We start from the raw sequence: 12,329 nt of genomic DNA, 5'->3' as shown, positions 1-12,329 counted from the left end.
TACCCAAAAGAGGGGCCCACAAATTTGCATTTTTTAACAAGTTCCCAGGTGATCCTAATGCTGCTGGTTCTGGGACCACACCTGTGAGGATACAACAGGAAGATGGCTGTCTTCAAACTATGAAGAGAGCCCTCACCCACTCTTGGGTAGGGGCCCAGCAATCTCTATTTTCGCAAGCCCACCAAGTGATTCTGATGTTAAAACAAAAAAAGCTTGAGAACCACTGCTTTATGAAGTATTTCCTTTCAACCCCAACCCCAGCTCCCCATCATCTTCCACATTCATTCAGTCAACTCTCAGCACTACCTCCAACCTCTCTCTCGTGCCGGCCTCTTCTCCTCTATTGCTAGTGCTTTAATTCAGATCAATCAATATTTCTCACCTGAATTATCAATACAGCCTCCCTACTCGTCTCCCTGAATCCAGGCCTCCAACTATTCTCCATCAGCTGCTAGAGTTACCTGTGTTAAGTTCCTCAAGTGTTTCAACGAGTGCCTGCAATACCTCCATCACAAGTCCATTCTGCAGGGTTTTTGAGGCCCCTCCAGCGGCCCTGCTTAAACAAGCAATGGGCATGTGAAAAACAGCCCTTTACAGCAGTATCAGAGCTCAGAGGGGATCATAGCTGAAAGCAATTCAGGCTGCAGCAGTGAAGAATGAAGGAGGGCAGAGCTAAAGACAGATTTTTCTCATCTTTCACAGTATTCCCCAGGGTAGTTCTTACCCTCTGGGCTTAGTCAGCCCACCTGGCTTTTGCATCTACCATCCCTGGCTCTAGGATTTCTCATGTTCCTGAACTCTTTGAAATGAACTCCTGTAAACTAGACATAAATATTTGCCTCATCTACTACGTGGCACCGGTCGAGGCTCACATGAGAAAACATTTCCCACAGGCTTTGAAAGGTTTGGCATAAGGCAAAAGTAAGGTATTGTTGTTAAAAAATTGTAATAATTATACTAGCCAACATTCAGAGAGCAGTACTTTTTTTTTTTTTTTGGCCAGACACTTATCTAAGAGATTAACAAGTCTATTTTTTTTTTTTTTTTTTGAGATGGAGTCTCTCTCTGTCACCGAGGCTAGAGTGCAGTGACATGATCTTGGCTCACTGCAACCTCTGCCTCCTGGCTTCAAGAGTTTCTCCTGCCTCAGCCTCCGGAGTAGCTGGGATTAGAGGCACGTGCCACCATGCCCAGTTAAACTTTGTATTTTTAGTAGAGATGAGGTTTCACCATGTTGGCCAGGCTGGTCTTGAACTCCCAACCTCAACTGATCCACCTGCCTTAGCCTCCCAAAGTGCTGGGATTACAGGTGTGAGCCACTGCACCCAGCCTCAACAAGTCTAATTTTATTTACTTCTCTTAACATCTCAGGAGTAATATTATGATAATTCTACCTTTCTACATGAGAAAACTGAGGCACACAGATGTGGAACAAACTGGCCCCAGGTTACACAATTTGCAAGTGATGGTACCGGGATTTAAACTCAGGTAGTGTCACTCAGAGTCCAAACTCCTTGCCCCTGTGTGCTGCTCCCTCACAGGCATGTCCATGACTGTGTGTACTTGAAGGGCCTGGCATGTCCTTGAGCAGGCCAGTCAAGCTCTCTGTGCTGGGATCAGTCTATTGCTCTATTGTCCATCCATCCATCCACCCATCATCCTCCATAGGTCATCATGCATCCTTCCACCCATCATCCTCCATAGGTCATCATCCATCCATCCACCCATCATCCTCCATAGGTCATCATGCATCCATCCACCCATCATCCTCCATAGGTCATCATCCATCCATCCACCCACCATCCTCCATAGGCCATCATCCATCCATCCACCCATCATCCTCCACAGGGCAAGTACGATCTGAATGTTTATGCCCCACCAAATTCACATGCTGAAATATTTGGGCTGGGTGTGGTGGCTCATGCCTGTAATCCCAGCACTTTGGGAGACCGAGATGGGAGAATCGCTTGAGGCCAGGAGTTTGAGACCATCCTGGTCAATGTAATGAGGCTTCATCTCTATTAAAAAAAGTTTTTTTAAAGGATATTTGGAGATGGGCCTTTGGGGGTTGATTAGGTCATGAGGCTTTCATGAGTGGGGTTACTGCCATTTATAAAAGAGGATTGAGGGAGTTCACTTGCCCTGTCTGCCATGTGAGGTCACATTGAAAAGATGGCTGTCTCTGAACCAAGAAGACTCTGAACCAGGGCCCTCAGCAGACACCAAATCTGCCAGCACCTGGATCTTGGACTTCCCAGCCCCCAGAACTGTAAGTAATAAATGTTTGTTGTTGTTAAACCACCCAGTCTATGATATTTTGTCATAGCATTCCCAAACAGAGCAGGACAGGGCCAGAGTGATGAAAATTCCTGTCGCTGGGGTCAGGGCACCTGAGGGTGGGTTGCCAGGGTCTGCAAAGATACTAACAGTGTTGGATGGGCATGGTGGCTCACGTCTGTAATCCCATCACTTTGGGAGGCCAAGGCAGGAGGGCTACTTGAGACCAAGAGTTCAAGACCAGCCTTGGCAACATGGGGAGACCCTATCTTTACAAAAAAAAAAAAATTTAGCTCGGCATGGTGGTGTGTACCTGTGGTCCTAGCTACTTGGGAAGCTGAGGTGGGAGGATGGCTTGAGCCTGGGAGGTCAAGGATACAGTGAGCCGTGATTGTGCCACTGCACTCCAGCCTGAGTGACAGAGTGAGACCTTGTCTTAAATAAAATAAAAAAGATACTAACAGTATGGCCTTATACAAGTAACCTACTTGCCTTGGGTCTTGGATTCCTTATCTGCAAAGTGAGGATGATATTTGTTCTTGCCTCATAATGTTTTGTGCAGATTAAATAACAGGATTCATATAAAAAGCCTAGCAGAGTGCCTAATACACCACAGTAATTGCTCAATAAATATTGGTTATTATTGTTATTTCTCTGGAGCAGTAGCCGTGAGGTCAGGTAAAGCAGTCCCTTGCCATCAAAATGTGGAGAGCATATTACAGGCACAATGCCTCAGGGGGAACACTGGTAGCACTGAGAAAATGGTTCTGAGCCCTGAGCTCTCCCTGGGTCACTGGACAAGAACAAACAGGCTTAAGGCCTGGGGTAAGCACAGTGTTGTTTGCAGAGCTCACTGCTGCAAATAGCAGCCACCTGCGGGCTGGACAGTAGCACGTCCACCCTCTGGCAAAGGACAGGCGAGATGCGGATGAGAAAAGGACAGGAGACAGCCAGGCACTGCTCTGAGTCAGGAGCATGAGGACATGAACAGAGTGATGTCAGAGCAAAGGCAGCGTGTGTTGGCTCAGCAGGTAGAAGGGAAGGAATGAGGCTCATGTCAATTAAAAAATGGCTTCTTCCTAAGTGCGAGCAGGGCTATCTGTGGGGAGCCGGTCCCTTGGCCCAGCCTCACTGTCGCAATGGGACTCAAATGTAGGAGTCTGAAGTCATGACTAATGAGGCACACGATTGCTGCCTGAGATAAACCCACAGGATTAAAATAAATTGTCTTTTCTTAGGGAGTTGAAAACTTGGATCCTACTTCCAAGAGTACACTGTAAATTAATATTTTCAAAGTAAATTCTGTAATTATCTTGTGAATAACATAGTTGTGTTGCACTCTATTTTTGCATTATAAATGGTTAATTTAAAACATTTGAAGTATCCCACAATATGTATAATCCCACAAATCTTGCTACAGCATTTTTTAAAAGTTATTTTTTAGAAAGTCAGGAGGCTTCAAAGAGAAAGTGGAATAGGCTGGGAGATGAATCCTGTGAAACTTTGAAAATCCTTTGAAACAAACTGGACCTCAGGGTGTTACAGGTTTGTGTCCCCCTAAAAGATATGTTGAAGTCCTAATCTCCAGGGTCTCAGAATGTGACCTCATTTGGAAATAGGGTCACCATAGATATAGTGAGTTAAAATGATGTCATCCTAGAGCAGCGTGGGTTCTTAATCCAATATGACTGGTGTCCTTGTAGGAGAAGTAGAGACAGAGAGGAGAACGCCATGTGAAGACACAGAGACACCAAGGGAGAAGATGGGGTGTGACGATGGAGGCAGAGCTTGGAGTGAGGCATCTACAAGCCAAGGAACTCCAAGGATTGTCAGCAACCACCAGAAGCTGGAAGAGACAGGAAGAATTCACCCCCAAGTTTCAGAAGGAGCCTGGCCCTTCTGACTCCTTGATTTCAGACTTCTAGCACCCAGAACTGCAAGACAATAAATGTCTATTGCTATAGGCCACCCAGTTGGTGGTACTTTGTTACTTTGTTACACTTTCCCTAGGAAACTGATACAAACAGTTATTTTTTCCTTTGTTTTCACAGATTCAGGCATCTGTTAGAACAAGGTCACCTGCATTGTATTATGTAACTCAGCGTATAATAGTTGCTCAGTAAATGCATGTATGAATGAATGAATGGATTTCAAAGAGCCTCTGGGATTCACCTTGACTGCCTGTTTACCTCCAGCCTCTGGCCCTTGAATACTGAACTGCTTCCAACTTAACAGGAATGCAAAGGTTCCCAGGTATGAAAAACCAAGGCAGCAGCAAATAGACCCAGAGGGCACTGGGGAATCTGAGACACTGAGTTGGCCACATAGCCTTGGCCTCAGATCTGCCCCTTACCTCTGAGCAGCCTTGAGCTATACACTTGGCCTTTTGGGTCTTTTTCAGACTGAGTCTCACTGTATTGTCCACGCTGGCCTTGAACTCCTGGGCTCAAGCTTCCCAAGTAGCTGGGGCTACAGGTACAAGCCACCATACCTGGTTTCTTTTCCATCTTTTACAAAGTAAGTTATAGACAATTGACTTGACTGGCTGATTTGCCTGGGAAACAACTCCTTGTAATTAAAGATGAGTATCACTTCAATGTTAAATGCACATTTTGGGTGATAAAAGCTGTAACTCCATGTTTCTGCTTCTGCATACACTACACACAAACACATGTACACATACGTATGTAGAGTATGTGTGGGGGTTTCTGATTTTGGTGTAAACACCATTTGATTTGATATATCATGATCTTTACAATTAGTCTAATGCAACTCTTACTTTATATGCAACCATTAGATTGAAAATATATTATTAAACATGTCAGCTATGGAAAGATGACATGGAACAAAAGGAAAAGAAATAGTAAAACAAAAATCAACTTATTAAAGCGTATGTGTTTTCAGAAGTATTGGACATTTACAATTCTTCAAAATGTGTAACTTCAAACATATCCAATTTATGCCTCACTAGAAAAAGTTGTATTTTGTTATTTATCCTTAGATGGAAATAGGTTTATTTCTAACAGAGAACCATCGTGACTTAAGAACTGGCACCCCCAGTCAACTACAGACAGTTGCTGGGAGGATCAGATGGGAAAGAGAATGACTATGTGCTCACCATCTGTTTCCCATATTGCCTGAGAGAAGATCCAGATAATCTGAGTTTTCAGGGCAGCTAGCCTTCACATCAGTTGCCAGAAAGAGAAATGCTTCCTGCCACTTCTAAACTGACCACATTACCGTAAGTATACCTCACGTTCAGTGGTCAGAATCTCCATTGCCTGCTGTGATTTGAATAATACGATGCCAAAAAATCTAGAGAACTCTGACCCATCTAGATTGTACACTTTTGGGTACAAGTGTTTTAGATGTGACACTTGGTTACTCTGGGGCCTTCCTCTCTCTGAATTTACACTCAGGCCTGTCTACCTGCCAAGCAGTGTGGATTTCAGTAGATTGCCAGAGGGTTGGCCAGACTGGGGTTTAAATTGGGGGCATGTTGCTTAAAATCAAATATTGGCATAGACCTGACATGAATATATTTTTGTAAAACATTTAAAAATAATCTTGCCTAGAGGTTTTCTGATCATGGTCTTTAAAGCCCTTGTGGCTGTACGGAGTTCCCCTGGGGTTACTCCAGTGGAAGCTTACTGTAGAATTGCTCTATTTCCTGCCCCCCTCTTTTTATGTATTGGGATTTTTCTCTTGAAAGGCAAGGCAGAACTTGGTTTCTAAAATTTTAATGCATGATAGCAGGCATTCGGTAGTTATTGAATGGCCTAAAATATTAAAAAATATGTACTTGGTGAATTTTGGATTAGCAGATGCTAAATAATGTCACTGCTTATGAAAGCGGGCCAGACAAAAGACCTAGTCACTGAAAGCTGTGTGAATGGTATACAGGTATTCAGGTATACCTTCCTCTTGACACGGTCTTGTGGGTATTTCACACAGCATGGACTGTACCCCCTGGGAAAGAAAGAGGAAACAAAGTGAAGAGAACTCAGAGGTCTTGAGGTCTTTTCATGACCTTTAATTGCTCCATGTAAACAGGGAAACCAAACACACATACAATCAAACAACTCCCCGAGCTCACATGGCTGAAGCCACAAGGCCTGGCTGCCACGTGGGGGTGGGAGACCTGGGTCCATATGTTATTATTCCCATCACCACCAGCTCTGGTGGAGCCCCTCTCTGAGACCCGTCCTCAACATTGCCTAGAGGCAAGGCATATCATAGGCAGCATCTCCCTTCTTTCATAGCCAGGCTGAGACCACAGAGAGGTATGGCCGCCCACCTCACTGGGCACTAGGGGAAACCTGCAAGGCTGAAGTTCTCAAGTTTCCCTCTGTTTGCTGGCCAAATGGGCTCCTCACCTTGTAGTTGTGGCTATTTTGCAATTTTCAAAAATCAAGTAAAAGTAGCACTTTTACTAAGCAATTCTTATGCAAATGCACACATACATGCACACACACACATACACACACACAACCAGGAGATATAATCAATGCAAATGATACCTGCAGGCACGTGAAACGAGCTCGTCCTGGAGACATTGGGTAGACCAGCAAGTATGACTCTGCCCCACAAATCAAAGCATTTTTCCAGCAAATATTTATTGACTGCTAACTATGTGCTAGGAACCATTTGCAGTGCTACGGATACAGTGATGACTAAAACAGACGAATTCCCATGCCTCCTGTGCTTACATCCTAATGAAGGAGATAGATGATATGCACACAGACAGATAAATATTCTTACAAGAGGGACAAGCTGTCTGGGAGAGCCAGAAAGACCCCAGGAAGGTGAAGTTGGAGCACGGTCTTCAATGAAATGAGAGTAAGCCAAGTGCATGACTGAGGGAGACCCTTCTGGGCCAAGGAAACGGCAAATACAAAGGCCCTAGGGAGGAATATGCTATTCAAGTAAAAGAAAAACCAAGGAGGCTGGGAGAGAATGATGGGAGAAGATGAGCGGGAGACAGCTAGGAATACCACCTGGATCAAATCTTACTGGCCCTTATGATACTTTTGAAGGTTTTGAGTCAGGGAGGGGCATCTACGTGCAGTGTGGATAAATCTTGAAAAGGGTATTTATCTGTACTGCTGAGGATTGGGCAGTGTCTTTAGTTGAGTATATAGGGATGGCCAGAGGGCCACTTTTGCTTACAGAAAGCAAGTTCAAGCTCAAGGCTCAGACATTATGGAGCTAATTAGGGAGTGGGCATCACTCTCCACATTTCTGTCCTCCCTCCTGCTCCCCATCCTCTGGGACTCACCCTCCACTCCAGGCTTCTAGGGAAGGTGAGCTGTGAGAAAAGACAAAACAAAAGCCAGTTAATTTGAGTCTTTCAACTTGGCCCAAGTTTAGGTAATGGAGGGGCTGACGCTGATTGGAGGTCTGGGAAGTAGCTGAGCAATGTGGGTCTTTTGTGTTTGCCCTTTGCTTTCTTTAGATTCATTTATCCAGCCCCAGCCTTGCTCTTTTATTTGCTTTTTTAAAATTTTATTGCTTCTTTATTTTTGAGCCTTTGAACTCACCCTTCTGGAAAACAGGTTCCCACTTGTACCAGCCCACCCTGTCCACACCACAGCTCTGCCACCTCAGGAAAAACCGGAGGCCAGGAGAGTTGTGACCTTCTCTTCTTTGATTTCAATAGGTTTCATGGAAAAAAACGGCTTTGGGAGAGAATACAGGAACACTTGATGCACAACACATAATCATTCAGCCTTGCAAATACTTTAAAAGTTAGCTGAGAGACAAATAATAGGCATTGGCATCAATTCTCTATGTGTTCTAAATCCACGAGAAAATACAAGGGAAAAGGGAAAAGTGGAGGAAACAGGGCTTATGTCCTCCTTCTAAGTAGTGAGTTCAGAGCTTGGAAATACAAGATGAACTGGAATGCGTGCCCTTTCCTGCTTCTTTCCTCTGCCATCAACTCCACGTGCTCTCCAAGAAGCCCTGCCAGACCCGCTCCATCCTTCCCTCCTCCTCACCCCAACCTCCGGGTTCCACCCTTCAGTGTCAAAACCACCACCACCACCACAGAGCAGGGAAGGAGATGGGAGAAGCGGTGTTTTAACCTGCTGCACATGGACTGAAATACAGCTCTGAAGGCCGAAATAAAAACAAAGCCCTCCCATTAGAATGAAATCCAATCTCCTTGCCTCAGGCCCACTTCGTGCCCCTCCGTGCTCAGGCCAAACACACCCTGGACTCACTGCCTCAAGTGCTTAAGCTGCCTGCTCAAACAGCACTTCCTCCCCGCAGTGCCTGCCCATCGCTCTCCACGCCCCTGCGTCCCTGTATTGCCTGTGTGCTGCTCATCACCTCTACCTTCCGTTGTGGAGCTGTCTATCTGGGTATGACCTGACCTCTCTGGGGGCACGGGCTGCTAAAAGTTGGGACTGCAGGGGCTTGTTTCATGCTGTGAATTAGTTCCCATCATGCAGAAGGTACACAAAAAAACAAGTGAGAACAGAAGTTTGAGTAGCATAATACACTAGAAATTACTTCCCATTTATGGTATTCATTTTAGAAATGGAGAAAATGAGGCCTAGAAAGGTTAGAGTGGCTTCCCCAAAGCCACATGACCAGGGAGCAGTGGAGCTCAGGCCTAGAAGTCCAGGGATCCTGACTCTCCCAGACTGGTGTTCATCCAAACACTCCACCCTCACCCGCAGTGGCCTTTGGTGTCTCTCTCTCTCTCTCTCTCTCTCTCTCTCTCTCTCTCTCACACACACACACACACACACACACACACACATACCCCTTCCCACAAGGGAAATCTCAAGTAAATGATATTCAGTAGTAGTTTCCTGCCTCAACATTCAAAACTTGAGCCAAGAGAGAAAGGAAGTTGAGAGCTACTAAGTAAACATTTAAAGCCTATAAGGCAGAGATCTTCTCCAAATTCGACAGATAAAACACTGGGCCTTGAAGAAGCAGAGAAGGTAAGAAGCTTTGCTCAGTAGCTCCACCAACAAGCTGCATTGCTGACTCAGAGCCCTTTCTCGTAACCACACTGCTGGGCCCCTCATTAGACTGCCTGCACCAAGGCTGAGGTCTCCTGTTGGTTGTCCCCATCTCTGGTGGATGCCCTTGTGACTGCAATGACCTACAGTCTCTCAGACTCTTAACAAGCCACATCGGCTTTGGGGCAGCAGCCCTACCTTTGATTCAGAGCTTAGGGTGTGTGCCTTCAAGGCTGAGAGGAGTGTGCAGGCGTAGCTGGCACTTTCTAGAATGACAGCTCATCTGCCTGCCCGTTCCTGAAGGTGCCAGGGACTGAGATAACCCAAAGGCGCTCACCCTCCCAGGAGTACCTCTCATCCTCCCCCATGCATTAGCTCCCAGGGTCAGTGGGATGTTCCCAGCTAGAGATTACTGGGCAAAGCCACCTTTAAAATGAACAAACTCACACATATAGTCCCCCCAGCTACTCAGGTGGCTGAGGCAAGAGGATCAGAGCCCAGGAGTTGGAGTCCAGCATGGGCAACATGGCAGGTGAGACCCCCATCTCTAAAAAACAAAAGTGAAAAGAAAAATCAATGAGCCCAGCTAGCACTTAGCAAGTGTGGGCATAAACATGCATGTTCAATGTTCAAGCACCAGAGGACACACATGAACACCCCTCACAGTTTTATTTTAGGTCAGAAGTAGGCAACCTTGGAGTTGGAACTTGGAAACAGGCATATGTTAGTGTCATACAGAGGACAGATGAGACAGAATCTGAGGTACTCCACAGGGCAGAATGAGGCTTAAGAGAGTTCCAGTGGAGTTAATACAGAGAAAGACTTCCTAACAACTAGAGCTGCCTGAAAAAGCAGCAGCCTGTCTGGCAAGGCAGTGGCTGCTGTGGCTCAAAGGGTACGGAACATGAATGCACAGCTTCTGAGTAGGAACGCTGAGGGGACTTCAGCCTCCAGGATCCTTCCAACACTAAGACTCTGAGACATCTTGAAATAGTTCACTTACTGCTGTCTGGTGTTGAATCATCATTTCCTAAAGTCACTATGACTCATGGTTCCTGAGGACAACTTTTGTCCCCATATCCCAGATGTATTCACTTTGAAGTTTTAAGAAAGAGGATAAACTTGTAAGCAGGGAGTTTGTGTTTGGCTGTCAGTGATAACTTATAGATATTTCTCATCTCCCTCTCCCTGTGATATATTTTAAAAGCATATTACTATAGGGAGTATACTTGGAGGGAACTGTCGAAGCATCTTCAAAACCCAAGGAGTTAAAATTGATGTCCTGCTTTCAGAAATAGCCAGGTAAATCCTTCCACTGACCTAAAACTCTCTGTTCAGCACCCTCACTCAACTCGTACCTGTCTGGGAGCAATAAGGAGGACTTGCTAATACTCTTCAATGAGCAGAGAAATATTTGCCATTAACACTTGTCATGTGACCCTGGGAAAGCTGCTTAGCTTCTCTGAGCCTCAGTTTCCTCATGTGAAATGTGGAGGTTAGACTAGTGCCTACTGTACAGAGTTACTGATAGCATTAAATTAAATAATGCATGGAATGCACTTACACTATCAGACACACAATAAATACTAAAAAAAGAGGTTAGCTACTGTTATTATTAACATCATCAGCATCATCTTTATTAGAAATTACTACTGTAAAGAAAGTACAGTACTTATGAATACAACCAGGTCTCTATTCTGGATTTGCCACTCTTAGCATTAGAATAGCACAAACAAGTCAGGTTCATCGATGTTTTTCTTGTTGTGCCTGGGATGTCATCCAGGCTGGCACAGGGTGCATGACACTAAAGATAAAAGATACTAAGATAAAACACTTTTGAGACAGGTGGCATTGCCTACTCTTGCTACCCAAAGTGTGGTCGATAGCTTGCTAGAAAATCAGCTGAGAGCTTGCTAGAAAATCAGCCTTGAAGGCTGGGCATAGTGGCTCACCCCTGTAATCCCAGCACTTTGGGAGGCTGAGGTGGGAGGATACCTTGTGCCCAAGAATTTGGAGCCAGCCTGACCAATATGGCAAGACCCCGTCTCTAGAAAAAATTTAAAAAAATTAACTGAGTGTGAGTGGCATGCTCCTGTAGTCCCAGCTACTTGGGGGTACTGAGATAGGAGGATTGCTTAAGTCCAGGGGGTCAAGGCTGCAGTGAGGTATGATCATGCCACTGCACTTCACCCTGGGCAACAGAGTAATACCCTGATGATAAAAAGAAAATCAGCTTGGGGAACAACACTACCTTTGATTCAGAGCTGAGGGTGAGTGTAGGGGAGGGAATAGAAGGGGAGTTGTATAGAGTTGCTCCCTGTGTATTTTTTTTAACTGAGCATTAGAGATATTGCTTCCCTTTAAAATGGCCCAACCCCCGACTCCCCACTCAGCCAAACACTCTCATCAACTTGGTATATTCTAGGTGCTCTTGGGCAGTGAATGCAAAATCAAGACTATCTTTCTAATAGCATGTGATGAGCCAAAGTAAAATGGATGACTTACTAGATAGAGGAAGCTCATTTTAGAGTTTTAGACCAATGAAAGGATTTACCTGGCTATTTCTGAAAGCAGGGTATTAATTTTAACTCCGGGGTTTAGAGGATGTTTTGACAGTGCCATTCAAGTACACTACCTGTAGTGATGTGCTTTACAAATATATCACAGGGAAAGAGAGATGAGAAATATATGTAAGTTCTCACTGACAGCCAAACATAAACTCATATTTAAATGAACCACAAAAGCATTTCTGTATTGTGGCCTTCAGAAAATTAGCTGAACATTCCTCCAACATCTGTCACAATGTCTGAAATAGATACCCAAAATATAACTGATATATTAGTTTTTAAATTGTACCATTTCTTAGTCTCTAAAGAATTAATTTATTCTGAAAGTGCCTACCACAATCTGGATACATACGACAGAAAAATACTAAATAACTGTATCTTAAAATTTAAAATTCTGTCTCATATGAAACAAGTGTGGAGATAAGCAGTCTCAGGCTACTTTGAGGCATTATTAATAACCCAGGTTCCTTCTTTTCTTCTCTATAAACTTCAACATATGCCATTCTCA

This window comes from Nomascus leucogenys, chromosome 17 (genome assembly GCF_006542625.1).
Source record: "Nomascus leucogenys isolate Asia chromosome 17, Asia_NLE_v1, whole genome shotgun sequence".
NCBI lineage: Eukaryota > Metazoa > Chordata > Mammalia > Primates > Hylobatidae > Nomascus > Nomascus leucogenys.
This window is presented reverse-complemented; position numbering follows the sequence as displayed.